At 42.9% G+C, this 21,856-nt stretch overlaps 1 long non-coding RNA gene and 1 other non-coding gene across 2 annotated transcripts; both read right to left on the bottom strand.

The window, feature by feature from the left end:
* Positions 1-1,347: 1,347 nt before the first annotated feature.
* Positions 1,348-15,562, bottom strand: LOC106561280 (uncharacterized). The gene is made up of 4 exons (XR_001318758.2): positions 15,050-15,562; positions 12,838-13,106; positions 10,437-10,718; positions 1,348-1,631 (listed from the first exon to the last, which is right to left on the bottom strand). It is a non-coding gene; the product is annotated as an uncharacterized lncRNA (long non-coding RNA).
* A 6,177-nt stretch (positions 15,563-21,739) lies between these two features.
* Positions 21,740-21,812, bottom strand: trnar-ucg (transfer RNA arginine (anticodon UCG)). The gene has a single exon. It is a non-coding gene; the product is annotated as a tRNA-Arg (tRNA).
* Between the last annotated feature and the right edge of the window lie 44 nt (positions 21,813-21,856).

Genomic DNA, 21,856 nt, shown 5'->3' with positions numbered 1-21,856 from the left:
CTCTCAGACCATGAGAAACAAGATTCTCTGGTCTGATGAAACCAAGATAGAACTCTTTGGCCTGAATGCCAAGTGTCACGTCTGGAGGAAACCAGGCACCATCCCTGTTGGGATGTTTCTCAGCGGAAGGGACTGGGAGACTAGTCAGGATTGAGGCAAAGATGAACGGAGGAAAGTACAGCGAGATCCTTGGTAAAACATGCTCTAGAGCGCTCAGACTGGGGCTAAGGTTAACCTTCCAAAAAGACAACACCCCTAAGCACATGTAACAGTATAGATTCCGTACCTCTCCTCGCCCCAACCTGGGCTTGAACCAGGGACCCTCTGCACACATCAACAATTGACACCCACAAAGCATTGTTACCCATCGCAACACAAAAGCCACGCCCCTTGCAGGTCTCAGAGCAACTACTTCAGGTCTCAGAGCGAGTGACGTCACCGATTGAAACGCTATTAGCGCGCACCACCGCTAACTAGCTAGCCATTTCACATCGGTTACACACACAGCCAAGACAAAGCAGGAGTGGGACAAGCGGGACAAGTCTCTGAATGTCCTTGAGTGGCCCAGCCAGAGCCCGGACAAAGCTGTACATCCATGCTCTCCATCCAACCTGACATGGGTGGCCAGTACAAAAAATGCATGAAATGAAATGTATGCATTCACTACTGTAAGTCGCTCTGGATAAGAGCGTCTGCTAAATGATGTAAATGTATTGTGCGTAGATTGATGAGGGGATTTTTTTTTTTAATCCATTGTAGATTAAGGCTGTAATGTAACAAAATGTGGAAAAAGTAAAGGGTTCTGAATACTTTACAAAAGGCACTGTACTTGTATACAGGCGTACGCACATACATTTGCAGTACTTTTACATCAAATACAGCTGAGTATATGACTGTCACTTGTGATTTGAGAGCATAAGTGGGTTCATAATGTTTTTCATGATTATTTAATTGAATCAGTAAAAGAACAACAAAATGAATCAAGAATGAAAGTCAAAGTGTGAATGGATTCCATGAAAGAAATATCAGATTTCTCCAGTATTTTCTAGTCTCTTGTGATTTGGTTCTGGGTGCTGAGATTAGTATTTTCAGACATTGTCCCGCCCCCATTCTTCTATAGAAGGAGATTATTTATTTTATTTTTTTGGGTGGGGGGGGCAACGTATCTCTTAAGCAGTGGCGGTTCTAGCTTGTATGGCTCCCTGGGTGAACCCCCCGTTCAGCCCCCCCACACACAAAAAGCAGCACCATTCTGCACTAACTGTAATTTTTATTCAGACATTTGGAACAACACAAATAATCATAGTATTTAAAACTATATAAATATATACAAAAATAAGACTCAAATAATAAATATAAAAAGAAGTAACAAAGACAAATAGAAACAAATTGTAGTAAAAAAGAAAATCGAATCATTACACTATTGCTAACAAAAAACACAAATAAAACTAAATTGCACAAATCTTCCCTCTTCCTTGTCGTGGTCCTCTGGTTGTATAAACTTTGTATGACAGTGACAGAGATGGTTTCCAACAGTCTGATGGTTGTTTAGTGGTTTGGTCCATACTGTACCAGGAACACCAATAGAGTATGCAGAATCTCCCTCCCTACTGACCACTCCACATCCAAACCTGAGAATATAGGACAGAAATAATGGTTAAGAATCATTAGCATTAGAATGAGGACAAGAGCTACAAAACCTGCAGTTAATAGACAACCACACGAGCACACACACACATGCACACACGAATGTATGCAAGCTTATTGGCAAGCTTATAGGAAGCTCAGATGTTCAATCAAGCAGAACGACACCCTACAAGGTTTGACTAGAAATGCATTTCACTGCCTACCCGAAACACTTACACAATCCATAACAATGCCAGATCCTTGGTCAACATGATAGCCACCTCCACAGTCCACAATCATTATTTAGGCTACCATAACATAATTCATCTTTATTTTTTGTTCATTTTAGACACTTTCAAACATTTATTCAAGCCTGAAAATGCAAACAGTATTTTTCAATATTTCGGCAAATAGGCCCTGCATGCACTGCGCTGTGTGCGTTTCCTCTCCTCCATTTTAACTCTGTATGAATGGAGCTCTGTAGGCTTTAATCACTTCAGGGAGCCAGCCCAAACTCTTTCTCTGTCAATTTTCACCCACTCACCCATTCAAACAGTCTCTTTCTCTCACCAGCCCCACAATGCAGGGTTTGTCCTCTCTCTCTTTGTCCACCTCTGATATATTTTTTGACTGCTCCCTCTTCTCAGACGGCATGCAGCGTATGCAAATAGAGACCCTTTCATTCGCAAGACCCCTCTCCTGAACGGGTACAACCTCGAAGGGGACCACACTCACACACAAACGGACTTACAAACGCAAACACTGGCACATACAGACTGACATACCAGTTATTTTACACTGAAAAGTAAAACTTATCTGTCCTGGCCTTACCACAGCCATAAGGTGGATCTGTAACACTAGAGGATTATGCCATCCAAATGAATCCTCAATTCAACACAACAATATAAGACAATACAACAGAAGCATACTACTTCAAATATGCGTAGGCAAAGCATGCAGTGAGTGGCAGAGGGAAAAGTTTTAATATAGGGCCGAGGATGCATGATTCTCTTCTATATGGTGAGGGTGTTGTTGTAGACTTTGAGGTAGAGTCTAGACAGAGACCAAGGGTGGGGGTTACCCTACACAGATCTACAGAGGGGTAGATTGAAGGAGGGGCCAGACTGGAGCTATGGAGCGTAGACTGAGTACTTGGGTTTTGGGGTGAACTGTGTGCCTATGGTGGGCTAGATTGTGTGTCTGATGTTGGGGTGCCAGTGGGGGTTGGGTAACTGGAGTTGTAGTGGAAGTGGAGGGACAGACTGCAATTGTAGTGGGGTGGAGGTGGATGATAGACTGGAATTGTAGTGGGGGTGGGGGATAGACTGGAATTATAGTGGGGTGGAGTTGGAGGGATAGACTGGAATTGTAGTGGGGTGGTGGGATAGACTGGAATTGTAGTGGGGTGGTGGGATAGACTGGAGTTGTAGTGGGGTGGTGGGATAGACTGGAGTTGTAGTGGGGTGGTGGGATAGACTGGAGTTGTAGTGGGGTGGTGGGATAGACTGGAGTTGTAGTGGGGTGGTGGGATAGACTGGAGTTGTAGTGGGGTGGTGGGATAGACTGGAGTTGTAGTGGGGTGGTGGGATAGACTGGAATTGTAGTGGGGTGGTGGGATAGACTGGAATTGTAGTGGGGTGGTGGGATAGACTGGAGTTGTGGTAAGGAGGTGTCTGATGAGCATAAAGCCCTCCCTCCCTCAGAGCTGACATCTCCCAGCTCTGGGCCTGTGTCGTGTGTGTGTGTGGTGGGGGGCTGATGTGTCTTAGACAGCTCTGACAGCTCAGCCTTCTCACTGGTGCACTTCCCTCCCCTAGCAACCTCCACAGGGGTCAAAGGGAAAACAACTCCTCCGCACCACCTCCAAGACCACCTCTCCCACTGGCCAGAGACCAGGCAGCTTGACAGCCATGAACATGAACTTGACGAACTTGACTAATAATACAAAAAAATGTAGAAACAAAAAGCCTGCTCATTATATAACTTTTGATAAGACGGTGATATTTGTCAAATATAAATCGGGTCAAATAATATAGAATCAGTAGTAGAATGATCAAAATGGAGAAAGAACCAGTATGCAGTATCAGTAAGAACTGAGCGTTAGAAATCTATACAGTGTTGTACTTGACACTGGAAAACTGACACTCCTCTTTCTAAGTGTTCCCCGCTTCTCTCAGTTCGCAAACCTGAAGTATTTCAGAGAAGGAAAAACACAATAATTACGGAACTGTAGATAATACTATACAGTAGCTATACATCTTCAAATCAGATTAAGAGATACGCAAAGATTTAAAAAAAACAGGTCACCCCATCCTCCCTCCTCCAAACTTCATCTTCCCTTAGTGTGATTATACAGCATAAGAGTACTGTAAGCTCAGTCACCTAATTCTTATCTACTTTCATTGGAGCACAGAAGACCCCTGCTCCAGGACTACTAGGGGCAGACAGACATAATCTGAAAAGTCCTGGATATAGAAACTTCTCCTGTGTCTTCCTCTATAAGATACTTAAGGACAAGGCTTTGTGCTAGATTAGTCTCGGCAAGAGTTACATTAAGGAGGCCTGATGAGGCCAGCCTGACCCACATTGGACCCACAAATAAATGCGCACACACCCAGAGACGACCCATGAGCCAGGGTTAATATATACTGCTCAAAAAAATAAAGGGAACACTTAAACAACACAATGTAACTCCAAGTCAATCACACTTCTGTGAAATCAAACTGCCCACTTAGGAAGCAACACTGATTGACAATAACTTTCACATGCTGTTGTGCAAATGGAATAGACAACAGGTGGAAATTATAGGCAATTAGCAAGACACCCCCAATAAAGGAGTGGTTCTTCAGGTGGTAACCACAGACCACTTCTCAGTTCCTATGCTTCATGGCTGATGTTTTGGTCACTTTTGAATGCTGGCGGTGCTTTCACTCTAGTGGTAGCATGAGATGGAGTCTACAACCCACACCAGTGGCTCAGGTAGTGCAGCTCATCCAGGATGGCACATCAATGCGAGCTGTGGCAAGAAGGTTTGCTGTGTCTGTCAGCGTAGTGTCCAGAGCATGGAGGCGCTACCAGGAGACAGGCCAGTACATCAGGAGACGTGGAGGAGGCCCCTAGGAGGGCAACAACCCAGCAGCAGTACCGCTACCTCCGCCTTTGTGCAAGGAGGAGCACTGCCAGAGCCCTGCAAAATGACCTCCAGCAGGCCACAAATGTGCATGTGTCTGCTCAAACGGTCAGAAACAGACTCCATGAGGGTGGTATGAGGGCCCGACGTCCACAGGTGGGGGTTGTGCTTACAGCCCAACACCGTGCAGGACGTTTGGCATTTGCCAGAGAACACCAAGATTGGCAAATTCGCCACTGGCGCCCTGTGCTCTTCACAGATGAAAGCAGCTTCACACTGAGCACATGTGACAGACGTGACAGTCTGGAGACGCCCGTGGAGAACGTTCTGCTGCCTGCAACATCCTCCAGCATGACCGGTTTGTCGGTGGGTCAGTCATGGTGTGGGGTGGCATTTCTTTGGGGGGCCGCACAGCCCTCCATGTGCTCGCCAGAGGTAGCCTGACTGCCATTAGGTACCGAGATGAGATCCTCAGACCCCTTGTGAGACCATATGCTGGGGCGGTTGGCCCTGGGTTCCTCCTAATGCAAGACAATGCTAGACCTCATGTGGCTGGAGTGTGTCGCAGTTCCTGCAAGAAGAAGGCATTGATGCTATGGACTGGCCTGCCCGTTCCCCAGACCTGAATCCAATTGAGCACATCTGGGACATCATGTCTCGCTCCATCCACCAACGCCACGTTGCACCACAGACTGTCCAGGAGTTGGCGGATGCTTTAGTCCAGGTCTGGGAGGAGATCCCTCAGGAAACCATTTGCCACCTCATCAGGAGCATGCCCTGGCATTGTAGGGAGGTCATACAGGCACGTGGAGACCACACACACTACTGAGCCTCATTTTGACTTGTTTTATGGACATTACATCAAAGTTGGATCAGCCTGTAGTGTGGTTTTCCACTTTAATTTTTAGTGTGACTCCAAATCCAGACCTCCATGGGTTGATAAATTGGATTTCCATTGATTATTTTGGTGTGATTTTGTTGTCAGCACATTCAACTATGTAAAGAAAAAAGTATTTAATAAGATTATTTCATTCATTCAGATCTAGGATGTGTTATTTTAGTGTTCCCTTTATTTTTTTGAGCAGTGTATATCAGAGTGAACGTTTATACTATCCACAGCGCGAGAGAGCAGTCCAGAGAGGAAACTGGGGAGCTGTACTTATTTCATTACCTGTTTGTGGACTACTTAACTTACATATAGAGAATGGGAAGTGTAAGAACACACATATTTGGGCTCCTGAGTGGCGCAGTGGTTTAAGTCACTGCAGCTCAGTGTTAGAGGTGTCACTACAGACCCTGGTTAGATTCCAGGCTGTATCACAACCGGCCGTGATTGGGAGTACCATAGGGCGGCGCGGGTTTGGCCGGGGTAGGCTGTCATTGTAAATAAGACGTGACTTGCCTATTTCAATAAATAAACATGATCACTTTTTGGTATGACTCTCAATCACTGAAATAACTCCAAACATTAGAAAATACTTTATTCAAATAATAAAATCAATTTAGAAAAAATATCCAACAGATCCAAAAACCTCAAACAACAGTTATATGATTCAATTAATGCTTGGCTATAATATATTTTCTAATTCCTTCTGTGATGGTCACCAAAGCCCACACATTACATCCCCTATATGGATAGCTACGTTTGTTCAGATTAAGGTCAAATCTATGGTTGAGGTATGCATACACAGGAGGGGGAATCTTGGGAACATTTAGATCCCAAATCCTCTTGACACCATGTCTTAGTGCCACTGACCTCCATGACCAATCACTGAATGGACATGACCACAGTCTTGATTGAAACCTGGGTCTTTGTTTAAGAACAGATTTAAGTCTTCCTCCTTAAGCATCTCAATACCAGCACGTTATAATGACCATCAAGCTATTTGACTTGTTTTGGATCATTTTGGTATTTTGTGTTAGAGTTGATTTCTGTTTAGATAACAATTGAGGTTTTACTTCCATACCAAATTCATATGATTTGGAACTGTTGGACAGAATGTATTTCATATGAACTAACTGTGTTCTTTCCTTCATTTAATGCAACGATGGCTTAGTATATCATTAAAGAAAACACATAGGGGAACAGTGCATGTCTGTGAACACTGAACAGATATGCATGGACAGTACTGGGGCTGGATGGGGGTCTAAATGCATGCATGTACGCTTCCAGTATTTGAAAGAAAAACCTGTCTCCCTAAATACTAGTAGAGTGAGCATGAATACATTTAGATCGCCTGACAAATCTGCCTCGGTCGCCACTGTGCCCCTGCCAACGACTGTACCATCTGTCACATAGAGCTGCACACACACACACACACACACGTATCCCCCTAATGCTCCATTACTGACATGCAATTCAACCCATTGAGATCCTTTGGAAGAGCGTGTGTCTCACTGTTCCTCTACTTACAGTAGCTTGTGCTCTACGTGGGGAGACAGAGGGAAGAAAGATGGCAGCTCACCCTCTACACACTGTCACTTGTCTCTCTCCTCCTCCCCCTTAGCATCTCGCTGCATCTCTCTCCCTGTCCTCTTCCACTCCTTTCCACCCATCTGTCTTTCCCCCTTTTCGATGAGCAACTGTCATCAGAAATGGCATTCTATAGCTGTTTTTACCTTGTCAAAAAGCAGATTGTCTGTCAAACAGGTTTTCTTTCTCTCTTTGTTTGCTATAACGCGGTACACCACTTTATTAGAAAAAGAGATTAAGTATAATATGAGCAAATTGTCTCTCTCTTTTTGTCTCCATCATAGCTGCACTTATGCTGTATATACATAAAACAAATCGCCGTAATGCAGTTACAGTATATATAGAGCTGTGAGTATCATTCATCTGAATAAAAAGGGCAATACTTTATGGGCTGGTTGTCACGTCCTGACCAATATTTAGGTATTATTTCTATTATATTTGGTCAGGACGTGGCAGAGGTATATTTGTTTTGTATTATGGGGTTTTGTGTGTGGTGTAGTGGGGTGTGTTAGTTTGGTATAGGTTCTAGGTTTGTTTTTCTATGTGTAGTTTTGGGTGCTGGACTCTCAATTGGAGGCAGGTGTTTCTAGTTGCCTCTGATTGGGAGTCCTATAAGTAGGTGTGTGTTTGTTTGGTTTTCGTGGGTAGTTGTTTTTGCACTGCGTGTTGTGTGCCTGCAAAACTGTTCCTGTCTTTGTGAGTACCGTTTATTGTTTTCCCTGTGGATGCTTTACTTGTGTTTGGAATTAAACTATGAGTATCCACATTCCCGCTGCGCCTTGGTCCATTCTTGAAGACAAGTGTGACACTGGTTCTGATTAAGTCTGTTCCTGGACTAAAAAGCATGCTCAATGGAGATTCTCTATTTAAAGTGTATTTTAGTCCAGGACCGGTCTTAATCTGGGTCTGAGAAACCAGCCTTCTAAATATAAACGACACATTCGTTAAACCTGCATGATGAAGAATTTGGATGATTAGTCCGCTGTTTAAACACACAGGTTTGCTGACAATGCTCAGTCAATCAATACATCACTTTTCATCTACTTCACCCAAATTGACTACTATACCATTAGATTCCCTCTGATGCATCCAGTGTTTCAGTGTCTTTTCTTTATCTTTACCTGGTCCCTTTGTGGAACCTGTACCATGCGCCCCAGAGATAAACAGAGAAACATTAGGTAGAGGAGGAGAACTTGGCAGAGAGGAAGCACGTCAGACCCACTGATAATACTGAAACACTCCCTGGCTTTGTCTCCAAATCTATTTTATCACTTAAGGCAACACAATCCACAATGCAAAATACAATGTTTCTCATACAATCAAAATAAGAGTGATGAGTAACATTTCACCTGTATTGCAACTTATATTTCTATCATATGCCTGCTTGGTGCTGTATATATTGTCAGCGTACATATAATGGCAGTAAAATCTCCTATACGTTTGTCAAAGAATGTCCCAGTCCACAGGATTTACACCCCTCTTAGACATGCAGAGCAGATTGAATAGTCAGGTGGCACTCTGGTGTGTAAACCTGTGTAAACCTACCCACCAACATATCAAACGCACATATTAAACACACACCACACACACATTAAACTCAGTCGCTCACAAGACCCTTCTGATTGGCTGTGAAAGTCTAATGTCTGTAGCATCTGCTCATAGTCTAGTCTGGAGGGCCTTTCCCACCCTGCCCCCGGCCCCAGGCCCTCCAGACCCAGGGCCCGCCGCACCACCAGCCCTTACAATGGTGGGAAAGCATGGGCTTTTTTGAAGGGTGGGGTGTGTTAAGAGGGGGTAGGGGTGGGTGAACAGCCATTGAGGGGGAGAGAAAGTGGGGCTGAATGATAATGTGAAAACGGAAGGCTCTGTTCATTAACACGCGAATTCAGGCTGCAGCTGCACACATTGGCCCTTAAAGCACACTCTCTCTCTCCCCGTTTCAGGTTGTGGCAGAAACCGCCAGGGGCACAGGGCGTTATTTATACCAGACACAAGTCTGATTTTGGTGTGAGTGTGTTTTGCATGTTCATAGAGCTTAATTACCACAGTAGTGGATACATTGGAAGTCATTTGATTAGGATGGCGAACACACACAACCATTGCAACCACCATGAATCAAGGCAGTTGAGCAATATATGCAATGCTATTTATATAATATTTGTGATGATAATGGCTCCGTGTCTTATCACCAATATTTGGGAGTAGAGTATATACAGAAATGTGGGAGTAATTTGTGAGTAAACTATGCTCACACAGATGCAGACACGCACACATGCACACACACCACACACACACACATTTGATTCCATTTTTTTTATATAGATTAATATTAACAAAATAATAATTTGAGAATGGCAACACACAATACAATTAACAGCTGAGTATGAGCCTTTCCTGTTTTACAATCGAACCTGCTCCTGTGAGTCGCTCTGGATAAGAGTATCTGCTAAATTACAAAAAAATGTAAATGTAAATCGTGCTTGATGTGTGTTTGATAATCTCCCACAATATCTAAATAATTATTCTAGATCAATTATCATTCAATTACACAGTAGTGTGTGTTTGATGTAGTAAGATACAACAACTGTACTGTATATTAGTCTTCATCTGAACAAAAACATAATGAGAAAAAGTCAAAGAAGATTGAGAATTAATTAATAACTATTTGCATCAAACAAACCAACCATCAACACAACCCACGCTAGCATATTTTCATAGAGCACAAAGCCTTTAGCCTTTCAGAACAAAAATGTCCCTGCCACCCTCTAATACACAACAAAGAATAACCAACTATATTGTCAAAATACGGTTACATTATTACATAACATAATCAAGGGCTTCTCAGAATAACATATTCTACTTGAGTGGGAGGAATAGGCCTTCAGCATGTGTTCCTCTACTGTAAACTAGGAAAAGACGTTGGGGCGGGAGGGGTGTAAAGAGCAAAAAGCTGCCATGACAAGAGAAAATGGCAGGCTTTCCTGCAATCCTCCAATCGGTGCCAGCTCATTCATTTTGTTTGCCTCCCAGCCCTCTGCCTCCTCCACCTCGCCCCAACCCCTTCTATTCAAATTAGTAGGATCAGATAGGCGAGGGAAGAAGTGTGAGGTGTGAGGAAATAGGGAACACCCTCCTCCCTTCATCACCCCCTAACTATTTTTCACCCCCACCGCTGATACCAAACACAGGACCAAAAATGCAACTCACGTCTTATGCCAGCCCAGCCATCTTAGGTTCTGCAGCAATGTCTCCCAAGATGGCTCCTCTCTCTGCTCTCAGCGTGCCCATCCTCTGGAGATCTGGCTTTGTCCCCCTCTTGGCATAGGCACGGCGTCTCTTGTCTCCCATTTTGCAGTACAGATGGCATTAGAGGCCGGTGGGTAAAGGGGGTGGGCTATTGTGTGGCAATTCACCTCCTCATTCGCTTTTTGTTGATGATTCTGTCCCCTATTTGTGCTCCTTGAACACACCATGTTGTGAACGAGTCGCCTGTGAGTTAGGCAGGTGGAGGAGAGAGGACATGAGAATTAATACTAAAAACAGACACTATGATATGAGGTTATCATTGCAGATATGAAACCATGGCAACTACCTCTGCAGTTTATTTATAAGAGACAAATGTGAACACAACATTCCTGTATTGTTCCTTTAGTTCACTATAATGATAACATACAGAAACCAATTCTACAGTGATTTAGTAATTATTTCATACCATACGTCTAATACACATTCTACTAACACAGTGATTTAGTAATTATTTCATACCATACGTCTAATACACATTCTACTAACACAGTGATTTAGTAATTATTTCCATACCATACGTCTAATACACATTCTACTAACACAGTGATTTAGTAATTATTTCATACCATACGTCTAATACACATTCTACTAACACAGTGATTTAGTAATTATTTCATACCATACGTCTAATACACATTCTACTAACACAGTGATTTAGTAATTATTTCATACCATACGTCTAATACACATTCTACTAACACAATGATTTAGTAATTATTTCATACCATACTTCTACACACATTCTACTAACACAGAGGTGAATTTTCTGTCAGCTGCCTCTGGAAGATCGTATGGTAAGCACACGCACACACGCCTCTCCCAGAAGCCTCTCCCCAAATCATAATTGTTACATCATACAACCAGGCTAACAACACCACAATTAATGGAATCAAAGAAAATCTATATTATTGCAAGATTTTGTGATTTTGTGATGGCATACAGAATTCCCAGAATACTGTGAAGACCACACTGAGTGAAAGCTTTGGTCCATGCCTGCAAGGGAAAAGACCTTGGACTTTTCGCATAAATCCAATCTCCCTATTTGAATCAAAGCAATTAGCCAGGCATGGGCTGACAGTGAGCTTCGCTGCAGCAGGTAGTTAAGGGGATGAATGAAAACTCATCTCACTTTAGAGCTCTCTAGGCTTTACAATCTCAGTTGCTTAATTCTCTGCCCAAAGCATACAGAGTAGGTGAAGAACCAAGTTCAGATGTTCAAGCCCTGTATCCTGGATGCCCCTGCCCTTGTTATTGAGAGGTCAAGGTATTGGTAAAATTACTCCCAAGCTCTCAGATGCACTTTCAATTTAACTGCAGTCTGCAAGTGTTTTTCTTACCCATGGGTGTATTCTTAGAGTAGGCCTAAACCATTCAACTTCAGTTGCATTGCTAGTGTATTGTTTATTCAAATAGCCTACACTGCCTGAAACACTTAGTGCTTTGACCATTATTTCAAACATCCTTACATTTTTTGTTTTCCTAATGGCTTGAATAAGGAATAGGCCTACTGTAAAATTTGGCCAAATTGTAAAATAGATTAATTTCAGTTAGGAGGCCTAATTGTGTACACATTGGTGGTGATGACAAAGTGATGGCAGTGTGGTGGTTTAAGTTGAAACGCCGCCAGAGAGCGCGCGCCGTTCTCTCCGAGTGGGCGCGAGCTGTTTAGCATTCAGCACCATGTTCTAGAAGGGACGGGACAGCTCCCAAGTGGCCAGGCTCCGCGGATAATCGCCCCAAGAAGACAAACTAATCCAACCAATCGAAACAGATTCATACAACCCCGACTAATGCCACCAACCAAAATTAAATCGAAATCGAAAAACATTTGTCAACATCAGGCCCTAGTATAAGCATTTACATATGTCCCACCAAATTATTTGAGTCATGTGCCTGTATAAATAGCTTTTATGGTAGCACCAAGCCATAATAAAAAATGCAACGATGTTTAACTATTTATTTATTACAAATGTAAAGAGGCCTGTAGTCCTTATTAGGCCACAAACATAGTCATTAGGAAACTGCCAAATATGCCAAGAGAAACTGTCGAGAGGGCCATATCAAAACTAAGAAATGTTTTACGATGTCAGTGAGTTGGGAGAAAAGTAGGCTAGGCGTACATCTGTTCATATTTTTTTGTCTTAAATTAAAAAGTCTGCCATTTTTTATTGTTGATTTGATTCGATTTGTACGTGTTTTACAAAATATTAAAAGACCATACTTTTGTACCAATTTCATTGTAAGCAGTGTGACAACAAATATGTTAATTGTTTTAAAATTAACAACATGACGTGTTGCTTACCTTTGAGGTGGAACTTGGCGAAACTTGTCAAAAGGCCTAACTTAGTTGTAGGCATACCCTAGGCCTTATTTTCCACCAGAACAAGAATGTGGAAGTAATTTCTACTTTCGGTTATCTAGCTTTATGACAGGTATTTAACACTCATACAGCTAGATAACCAAAGACAGAAAACGACCTCCGGTTCACATTTTCGTAGACTACTTTGTCTTGCTGCCTCAGACTCATGACGGATTGGTGAGCGGGTAGTGATCGCGTGCTTCATCAGACACCTTAAGAGAGGAAGGAATGACATGTATGATTTAAATATGTTTATGACAATTAGGCTAGACATTTCCTTTAAAATGATGGCCAAAAATAAGAGGGGAAGAATTATTCTCTATTCTAGAGATGTCAATTTATTCTATTCGTAGATGTCTATGTGGCGTGAAGACAGGACACTGACAGCAAAGCAACAAAGTAATTTTTAAAAGACCAATAAGACCTGGAATAACATGGACTTTAAGTGGGTTTATACAGTTTAGCCTGTAATTACAATATAGCACCACTTCTTTCAGGCTATGACAACAAAAAGGCCTATTACTGATATACATTATTATTAATAGGCATGTCATTCGATTATATTTACTTTTCTAATATCTATAATAGATTCAAAATAAAACATAATCAATATTAAAGTTCCATTAACAAGTAGCCTATAAAATATCTAGGGCTACAATCGATTCGAGTTAAAAACTACATTGCCTTTGATTGAATAAAAAAATATATGTATTTGTAGCTTACCAAAACAAAAACAAAATAAAAAAAACAGTACGAACAGAGAGGTTCATCATTTGTTCTACGTAGTGTTTGTATCATATGTGCATGCGACCTGGTTTATGTTGAGCCTATAGTTCTCTGTCACCAAATTAAATTAATCAAGTATCGTAATTTAGGAGATATCTCGACAACATTTTGGAGATGTTTCCTTGTCGATGTTTTCATTTATCTCGGAGAGAGAAAAATAATGTATATTTTCCTGTAGTCTAGTATGAAATCATAGTCTAGTACAATAGTATATTATTGTGTTATATCTTAAAAATGACAATTGTAATCTTGGTAGGCAATTCAGTAAATGTGATGTGAAAAGTGTTGATTAATTAGCATGACACTGACCTAACCAACAGGTGCTTTGTTACATTTAATTTGGCTAAAATAATTGGACAACACTTACACAGAAATTAAACTATTGAACTTCCACTGAAAAAAAGGCAAAATTACGTTTTTATTTACGAAATTACTAATTAGTTGTGTAAGGGTTTAGGCTGCATAGGGCGTACTGGTTTTGTTTGCATTTGGACAGTTATTTTCCTTCTATACATTAATAAACAGGTTACAGAACTTCAACCAAATTTAACAGGTCCTTGTCTATAATCAAATTACATAGGCATATAGACAATTGAAAGCAGGCCTAGGTTTACTTGTATTCTGGGAGTCTTCTTAATCGCAATACTTATTTGTTGTGTATATAATTTTAAGAACAACAACACTAGGCCTAGTTGTGCATACTAGCTTCAAAGACTAATTTGCTCATAGCTTTTTAGAAGTTTAACATATTTAGAGGATGACTTGGACGTGTAATAAAAAATGGAGAACAGATCGTATGGGTCTCGGCCCTTTGCCATGCTTCGGTTCAACCACGTTCCGATCTAAAAACTACCGACCCGTTTACAAACATACAAGACATGAAAGGAGACTTATTTAACAGACTGTCATATGATTGCAGAGTTGCCTTTGTGTGCTTCTAGGCCTGGTCACTTTTAATGAAACTTCGTGCCAATGACCTGTTTTCTGAACCAAGGGCTATTCTCATCAAAAGCAAGGCTATAGCCTACAAAATTACTGTATTGTAATCTATTACTGAAAATAACACAGTAGGCCTACATTGTTATAACCCTTTGGACAATAATGTAGGCTTATTTTATATTTGATGTAAAGAAATAACATATACCCCAATCTGCTCAATGTCACCGATGCCAAAAGCGCACGCCTATTTCTGAACATGGCACAACTAAAAACCGACAATTGTAAGTAAAAGGCGACCACCAGCAAATCAGACACATCCAAGGTAGCAGGCAGACCATGGACATGACTAGAGAACAGATTCATTGTAAGATGCAATCAATCCATGGAATAAAATACCATGTCAGTTCTTAGTGATGCTGATATGGCTTACTTATGTTTTAGGTCCAAGAGGAAGAAATATATGTTTGGAATCCCCTTTATTCAGTCTTCAGTTCTATCTTCCCTCCAAGTGCGTATGTGTGGTTAATTCGCGGGCTCACTCTTCATCTGTCGATCCAATCATTGGATTAATACGCACAGTCTTCTCCGGGTTAGTCCGTCTCCTTCAGTAGTCCTCCGAGCTCTACTCGCCTGCTGAGTGCGTCTTCTGTTGACAATTTACGGCCGCCGTGACGTCATTCCAGTGGCAGCTTGTTTTATGTCCAATCACAGAACCAGATGTAACCAAAGGTTTTTATGTGCGCATGTGTTACTAAGGTGCATGGGAGCCACCGGTACATAGTCTTTAAATTTCTTATTAACACTTATTGAGTTACTCCATTATCAAGTCAGTGCCAATTGCTACACCTTGGGAATCCAAATGTGCCGGTTATTGAAGCGTTATTGTATGCTTGCGGTTATGATAAGGCAATGCAACCTACACGGAGCAATCTACAGTATAATATATTTGGTGATTCCCAGTTATGGCTTCTTACAACAAACGTTATGACTCATGTATACTCTATAAATGTAGGCCATCACGTAGCCATATAGGGAAAGCCATTACGCAGACAGAAAACTAAGAGGTATTTGTAAATTTCACTTGATAGCTATAATAATTTATGCGTAGGCCTAACTGGTGCGTAAAATGCGATTTTTCATCCAGCAACATTGATTACAATATGGCAACGTACACGTAGGTGATGATTAATGTCATAGTAGCCTAATTCAGTAACATTAAATTCTAACTACTTTGTGGCTGAATGATGACTCAATTCCTATATGGGAGTTTATATTTGTTTCCCTGACGTTCGAAGACATTATATTATTTGAATTGGTGGAATTTGAACTCAGACTTTATTCTTCCATTTGACTAATCTGCCATGAATGAAATTATGACTTTTCTCTCAGTAGTTGGTCCAATGTTCTGGTGTTTATTTTGTTTGTGATCACAAACAACACTTATTGTGGTGTACGTTGAATATATGTCCCTATAAACTTTCCAATTAAATAGATGACTAATGCGGGTTGAAACAGCCTATATGAGTGATGTTTTGAGAATGACTGTGTCCAAATAACTGTTCGAGCTTGGATATTAATTTCCTGTCAAAAGGGACATGACTATCTCACAAAAAAACTGTGAGCATGTAGCCTACAGTTAACCACCTTGCATGGTTTAACTGTATCGCCAATCAGCCAGGTGGTTCAAGATTGACGTCAAAATTGGATGTCTATGCATGTCCTGAGGACGTCAGGAAATGCCTTCAAAACTAGCCACTAGGGGCAAAAGTGAGCACTATTACCAGAGTTTCTACACCCAGTTGTTAAAAATTGGACACACCTACTCATTCAAAGGTTTTTATTTCTTTTTACTATTTTCTACATTATAGAATAATAGTGAAGACATCAAAACTATGAAATAACACATATGGAATAATGTAGTAACCAAAAAAGTGTTAAACAAATCAAAATATATTTTAGATTTCAGATTCTTCAAAGTAGCCACCCTTTGCTTTAATGGCATTCTCTCAACCAGCTTCACCTGGAATGCTTTTCCAATAGTCTTGAAGGAGTTCCCACATATGCCGAGCACTTGATGGCTGCTTTTCCTTCACTCTGCGACCCAACTCATCCCAAACCATCTCAATTGGGTTGAGGTCGGGTGATTGTGGAGGCCAGGTCATCTGATGCAGCACTTCATCACTCTCCTTGGTCAACTAGCCCTTGCAAAGCCTGGAGGTGTGTTGGGTCATTGTCCTTTTAAAAAATAAATGATAGTCCCACTAAGTACAAACCAGATGGGATGGCATATCGCTGCAGAATGCTGCTGTAGCCATGCTGGTTACGTGTGTCTTGAATTCTAAATAAATCACTGACAGTGTCACCAGCAAAGCACCCCCACACCATCACACATTTTACATTACATTTTAGTCATTTAGCAGACGCTCTTATCCAGAGCGACTTACAGTAAGTAGTGAATGCATACATTTCATTTCATTTTTTTGTACTGGCCCCCTGTGGGAATCGAACCCACAACCCTGGTGTTGCACATACCAGGCTGGCATTGCAAACACCATGCTCTACCAACTGAGCCACAGGGAAAATCACACCTCCTCCTCCATGCTTCACGGTGGGAACTACACTCTGCGTCTCACAAAGATATGGCGATTGGAACCAAAATCTCAAATTTGGACTCTTCAGACCAAAGGATAGATTTCCACCGGTCTAATGTGCATTGCTCATGTTTCTTGCCCCAAGCAAGTCTCTTCTTATTATTGATGTCCTTTAGTAGTGGTTTCTTTGCAGCAATTCAATCATGGAAGGCCTGATTCACACAGTCTCCTCTGAACAGTTGATGTTGAGATGTGTCTGTTACTTGAACTCTGTGAAGCATTTATTTGGACTGCAATTTGAGGTGCAGTTAACTCTAACGAATGTATCCTCTGCAGCAGAGGTAACTCTGGGTCTTCCTTTCCTGTGGCAGTCCTCATGAGAGCCAGTTTCATCATAGTGTGGCTACTTTCTCCGCCCTTAACCAATTATCGCCTCCTTCTGAAAATGTTACTTTTCCAAGCCAAAATCGCTTTTTAGCCTCCTTGAGAGATATGCTAAGCCCTGTACTCCCTCCACTTCAAACTCGGTCAGCCCAAACTGTTCTTCTAACTGAAGTCCACATCAAATGGCATTACTGGTGTACAAAAATCGCTACAACGTCCTAGTTGAGAGACCCCCAAAAAACACAGCTCAATCAAAACCGGCAAATGTATAGCAGAGCACTTTTGACACACCCACTCCTTTCCACACGCCCACTAATTTCCTTTCGACACACACACTCGCCCATACTCCAATCGCCATATTGGGATGCAGCTACCCCTGTCACGCCCTGATCTGTTTCACCTGTTCCGATGATTGTCTCCACCCCTCCAGGTGTTGCTTATTTTCCCCAGTGTATTTATCCCTGTGTTTACTGTCTCTCTGTGCCAGTTTGTCTTGTATGTTTAGTCAAGTCAACCAGCGTGTTTTTCCCGTACTCCTTTTGCTATTCTCCTTTTTCTAGTCCTCCCGGTCCATCCTGGGTTGGAGCCCATTTGCCATTCCCACTGCTTTCAAGCAGCACAGCCTTCCTCAAGTCATCTTCCTCTGGATGCTAACAAGACTGTGGATGTCTCTGCTATTCCCACGGAATACCATGACCTCCTGGAAGTGTTCAGTAAGGCACATGCTACTTCCCTTCTCCCGCGCCGTCCTTATGATTGTGCAATTGACCTTCTCCCAGGCACTATACCACCTCGGGGTTGATTTGTATTCTCTGTCTGGACCAGAGACCAAAGCTATGGAGGAGTACATAGAGTCTCTGGCCACTGGGGCCATCCGTCCGTCTGCATCTCCAGCCAGCGCAGGGTTTTTCTTTGTGGAGAAGGACAAGACCCTGCGTTGACTACCGGGAACTTAATGACATTACTGTCAAGAATTGTTTCCCCTACCTCTCCTCGGTGTTTGAACCTCTCCAGGGGGCCACCATATTTTCCAAGTTGAACCTTCGTACTGCCTACCACCTGGTTCGGATATGCGAGGGGGGTGAGTGGAAGACAGCCTTCAACACAGCCAGTGGACATGAGTACCAGGTCATGCCATTTGGACTTGCCCCTGCTGTTTTCCAGGCTTTGGTCAATGATGTGCTTCGGGACATGCTAAACCGGTTTGTGTTCGTGTACCTTGACGACATCCTGTTTCCCCCCCCCCCCAATCTGCACAAGAACATGTTCATGTCAGACAGGTCCTTTAGCACCTCCTGAAGAACCAACTGTTTGTGAAAGCCGAGAAGTGAGTTCCACCGCTCTACAATCACCTTTCTGGGATATGTCACTGCTGAGGGCAATGTTCAGATGGCTCCTGGAAGGGTGAAAGCAGTGGTGGATTGGCTTCAGCCAACATCCAGGGTGCAGTTGCAACGGTTTCTTGGTTTTGCTAACTTATACCGGCGTTTAATTCGGGATTACAGCACCCTGGCGGCCCCCCTTTCGGCACAACCCCTTTCACAAGGTACCGTTCAAATGGTCTCCTGCTGTCAACAAAGCCTTTGTGAACCTGAAGCATCCTGGCGGTGAAGATGGGGTTGGAAGAGGGGAGGTATTGGTTGAAAGGAGCAGAACAGCCGTTCCTGGTCTGGACCGACCATAAAAACCTGGAATATCTCTGTACAGCCAAGCGCCTCATCTCGAGGCAGGCCCGGTGGGCCCTCTTGTTCACCAGATTTAACTTAATCTCCTACCGCCCAGGGTCAAAATGTGAAGCCTGACGCCCTCTCCCGCCTATACAGTTCCTCTGCCACGCCCTCGACCTCTGAAACCATTCTCCCTACCTCATGCCTTGCTACCACTGTGGATTGGGTTATTGAGAACCTGGTCCGTGAGGCACAACACTCCCAGCCATGAAGGGGACCCGGCTAACCGGCTGTTTGTCCCTAGTCCAGTCCCGGGTCCTGGAAATGGGCTCATTCCTCCAGGCTGACCTGTCATCCTGGGTCCCGTCGTACACTAGCCTTCCCCTGACAACGTTTCTGGTGGCCCACAATGGTCCTTGACGTCTCTGCCTTCGTCGCCGCATGCACAGTGTGTGCTCAGCACAAGACTCCACGGCAAACTCCTTCTGGCCTCCTTCAGTCACTACCGGTCCCTCATCCTCCCTGGTCACATATCTCTGGACTTTGTCACTGGGCTCCCTCCGTCTGATGGCAACACTGTCATTCTGACAGTAGTCGACCGGTTCTCCAAGGCCGCCCATTTCACCCCTCTCCCCAAACTACCTTCTGTCAAGGAGACGGCCCAGCTTATGGTGCAGCATGTCTTCCGGATCCATGAACTCCCAGTAGACATGGTCTCCGATCGGGGTTCTCGTCTCCGTTCTGGAAGGCATTCTGCACCCTTATTGGGTTGTCGGTCAGTCTGTCATCCGGATTCCATCCCCAAACTAACGGTCAGTCGGAGCGAGCCAACCAAGACCTGGAGACCACCTTAAGGTGCCTGGTCTCAACCAACCCCACTACCTGGAGCCGTCAACTGGTCTGGGTGGAGTATGCCCGGAACACCCTTCCCAGTTCTGCCATGGAACTCGCCCCATGGAGCACTCAAAACGGGAATCAGCCTCCACTCTTTCCGGAACAAGAGCAGGAGGTCAGCGTACCCTTGGCCCAGATGTTTGTCCACCGCTGTCAACGTACCTGGAGAAAAGCCAGGGCGGCTATTCTCAAGACCAACTCCAGTGTGTACTGTCACGCCCTGATCTGTTTCACCTGCTCCTGTGATTGTCTCCACCCCCTCCAGGTGTTGCTTATTTTCCTCAGTGTATTTATCCCTGTGTTTACTGTCTCTCTGTGCCAGTTCATCTTGTATGTTTAGTCAAGTCAACCAGCGGGTTTTTCCCGTACTCCTTATCCTATTCTCCTTTTTCTAGTCCTCCTGGTTTTGACCCTTGCCTGTTTCTGGACTCTGATCTGGTTTTTACCTGTCCACGACATTCTCTTGCCTACCCCTTTCGATTATTAAACATTGTAAGACTCCAACCATCTGCCTCCTGTGTCTACATCTGGGTCTCGCCTTGTGACTTGATAACCCCCTTCTCAGATTGTTGACAACATTTAAGCTATATTTTGTCTCCAATGTTTATTGAAAACATAAATAAATTTGCACAATGCACACATTTCTCACAAATACATCCTTACAGTTGTTGGTTAGCTAGCACGTTAGCCATATTTGCATAGACGTGACAGTCAAAACAAGACTTGGTATCAAGAACAAGATCAAACGAGCCACTTATGATTCAACACATGGCAGGCAGTTTCTTGTCATTGTTGCTAGCTATCTGACCATCCAGAATCACAACAATACATGGACTTCTGCCCCACTGATGTATGCTCATCGTTCGTGACGCTGTCAGCTAACCCAGTTCTTGCCGGTGACCCTACCAGCGCTCCAAGACTGACCTACTGGTGTCCACGCATTCCACTCCCTTTGCACCACAGTGGCAACATTTTACTGCATTTGATTTTTTTATGTAGGCCTACATTTGACAAATTATGAAAAAAAATTCTTACAACATGCCCACATGTAGTCCAAATAGTTGAATGCAAATTTATGCCATGAGAAATGGATATATAATAAACGTAAGGTCATTCTACTGGGCCTATTACCATCATGACTTTGTATCATGAATGTAGGCCTATCTAATTCGAGCAATGAAAGCACAGTTGTGTTAATTAGTTCTGAGATTTTGTTATTGTTGTGTGCCTTCCTTCATGCAGAGGGTAATGGGAGGTATATTCTCAGTTTGAATGAACAGACTGACCCCTAGCGATGGTTTTCCATAAGAATCGTTTTAATTTTTAAATCATACTTTGTTTATGGATAAAGGCCAAATCAATTGAATAGCCCAGCAAGTTTACTTTGCAAAGAGCATGAGCTACACAGAATTATCAAGAGTGATTTTTCTATTCAGGAATAACTAAAGAGACGAACATATCGTTGATTCTCATACTATATAGCCTGTTGTATGATTGTATCCGTGATCATCACATTTATTGACGAAGCAATTCGTGTATGTTTAGGTCATTATCCGACTATCCGTCAAGAATTTCCCAAAAAACCGACCCCGGCAGGACTCGAACCTGCAATCTTCTGATTCGAAGTCAGACGCCTTATCCATTAGGCCACGAGGCCGATAAACGTTTTTTGAAAACACGCTATAATATTCGATATTATTA

This window comes from Salmo salar, chromosome ssa10, assembly GCF_905237065.1.
Source record: "Salmo salar chromosome ssa10, Ssal_v3.1, whole genome shotgun sequence".
Taxonomy (NCBI): Eukaryota; Metazoa; Chordata; class Actinopteri; order Salmoniformes; family Salmonidae; genus Salmo; species Salmo salar.
This window is presented reverse-complemented; position numbering and strand designations above follow the sequence as displayed.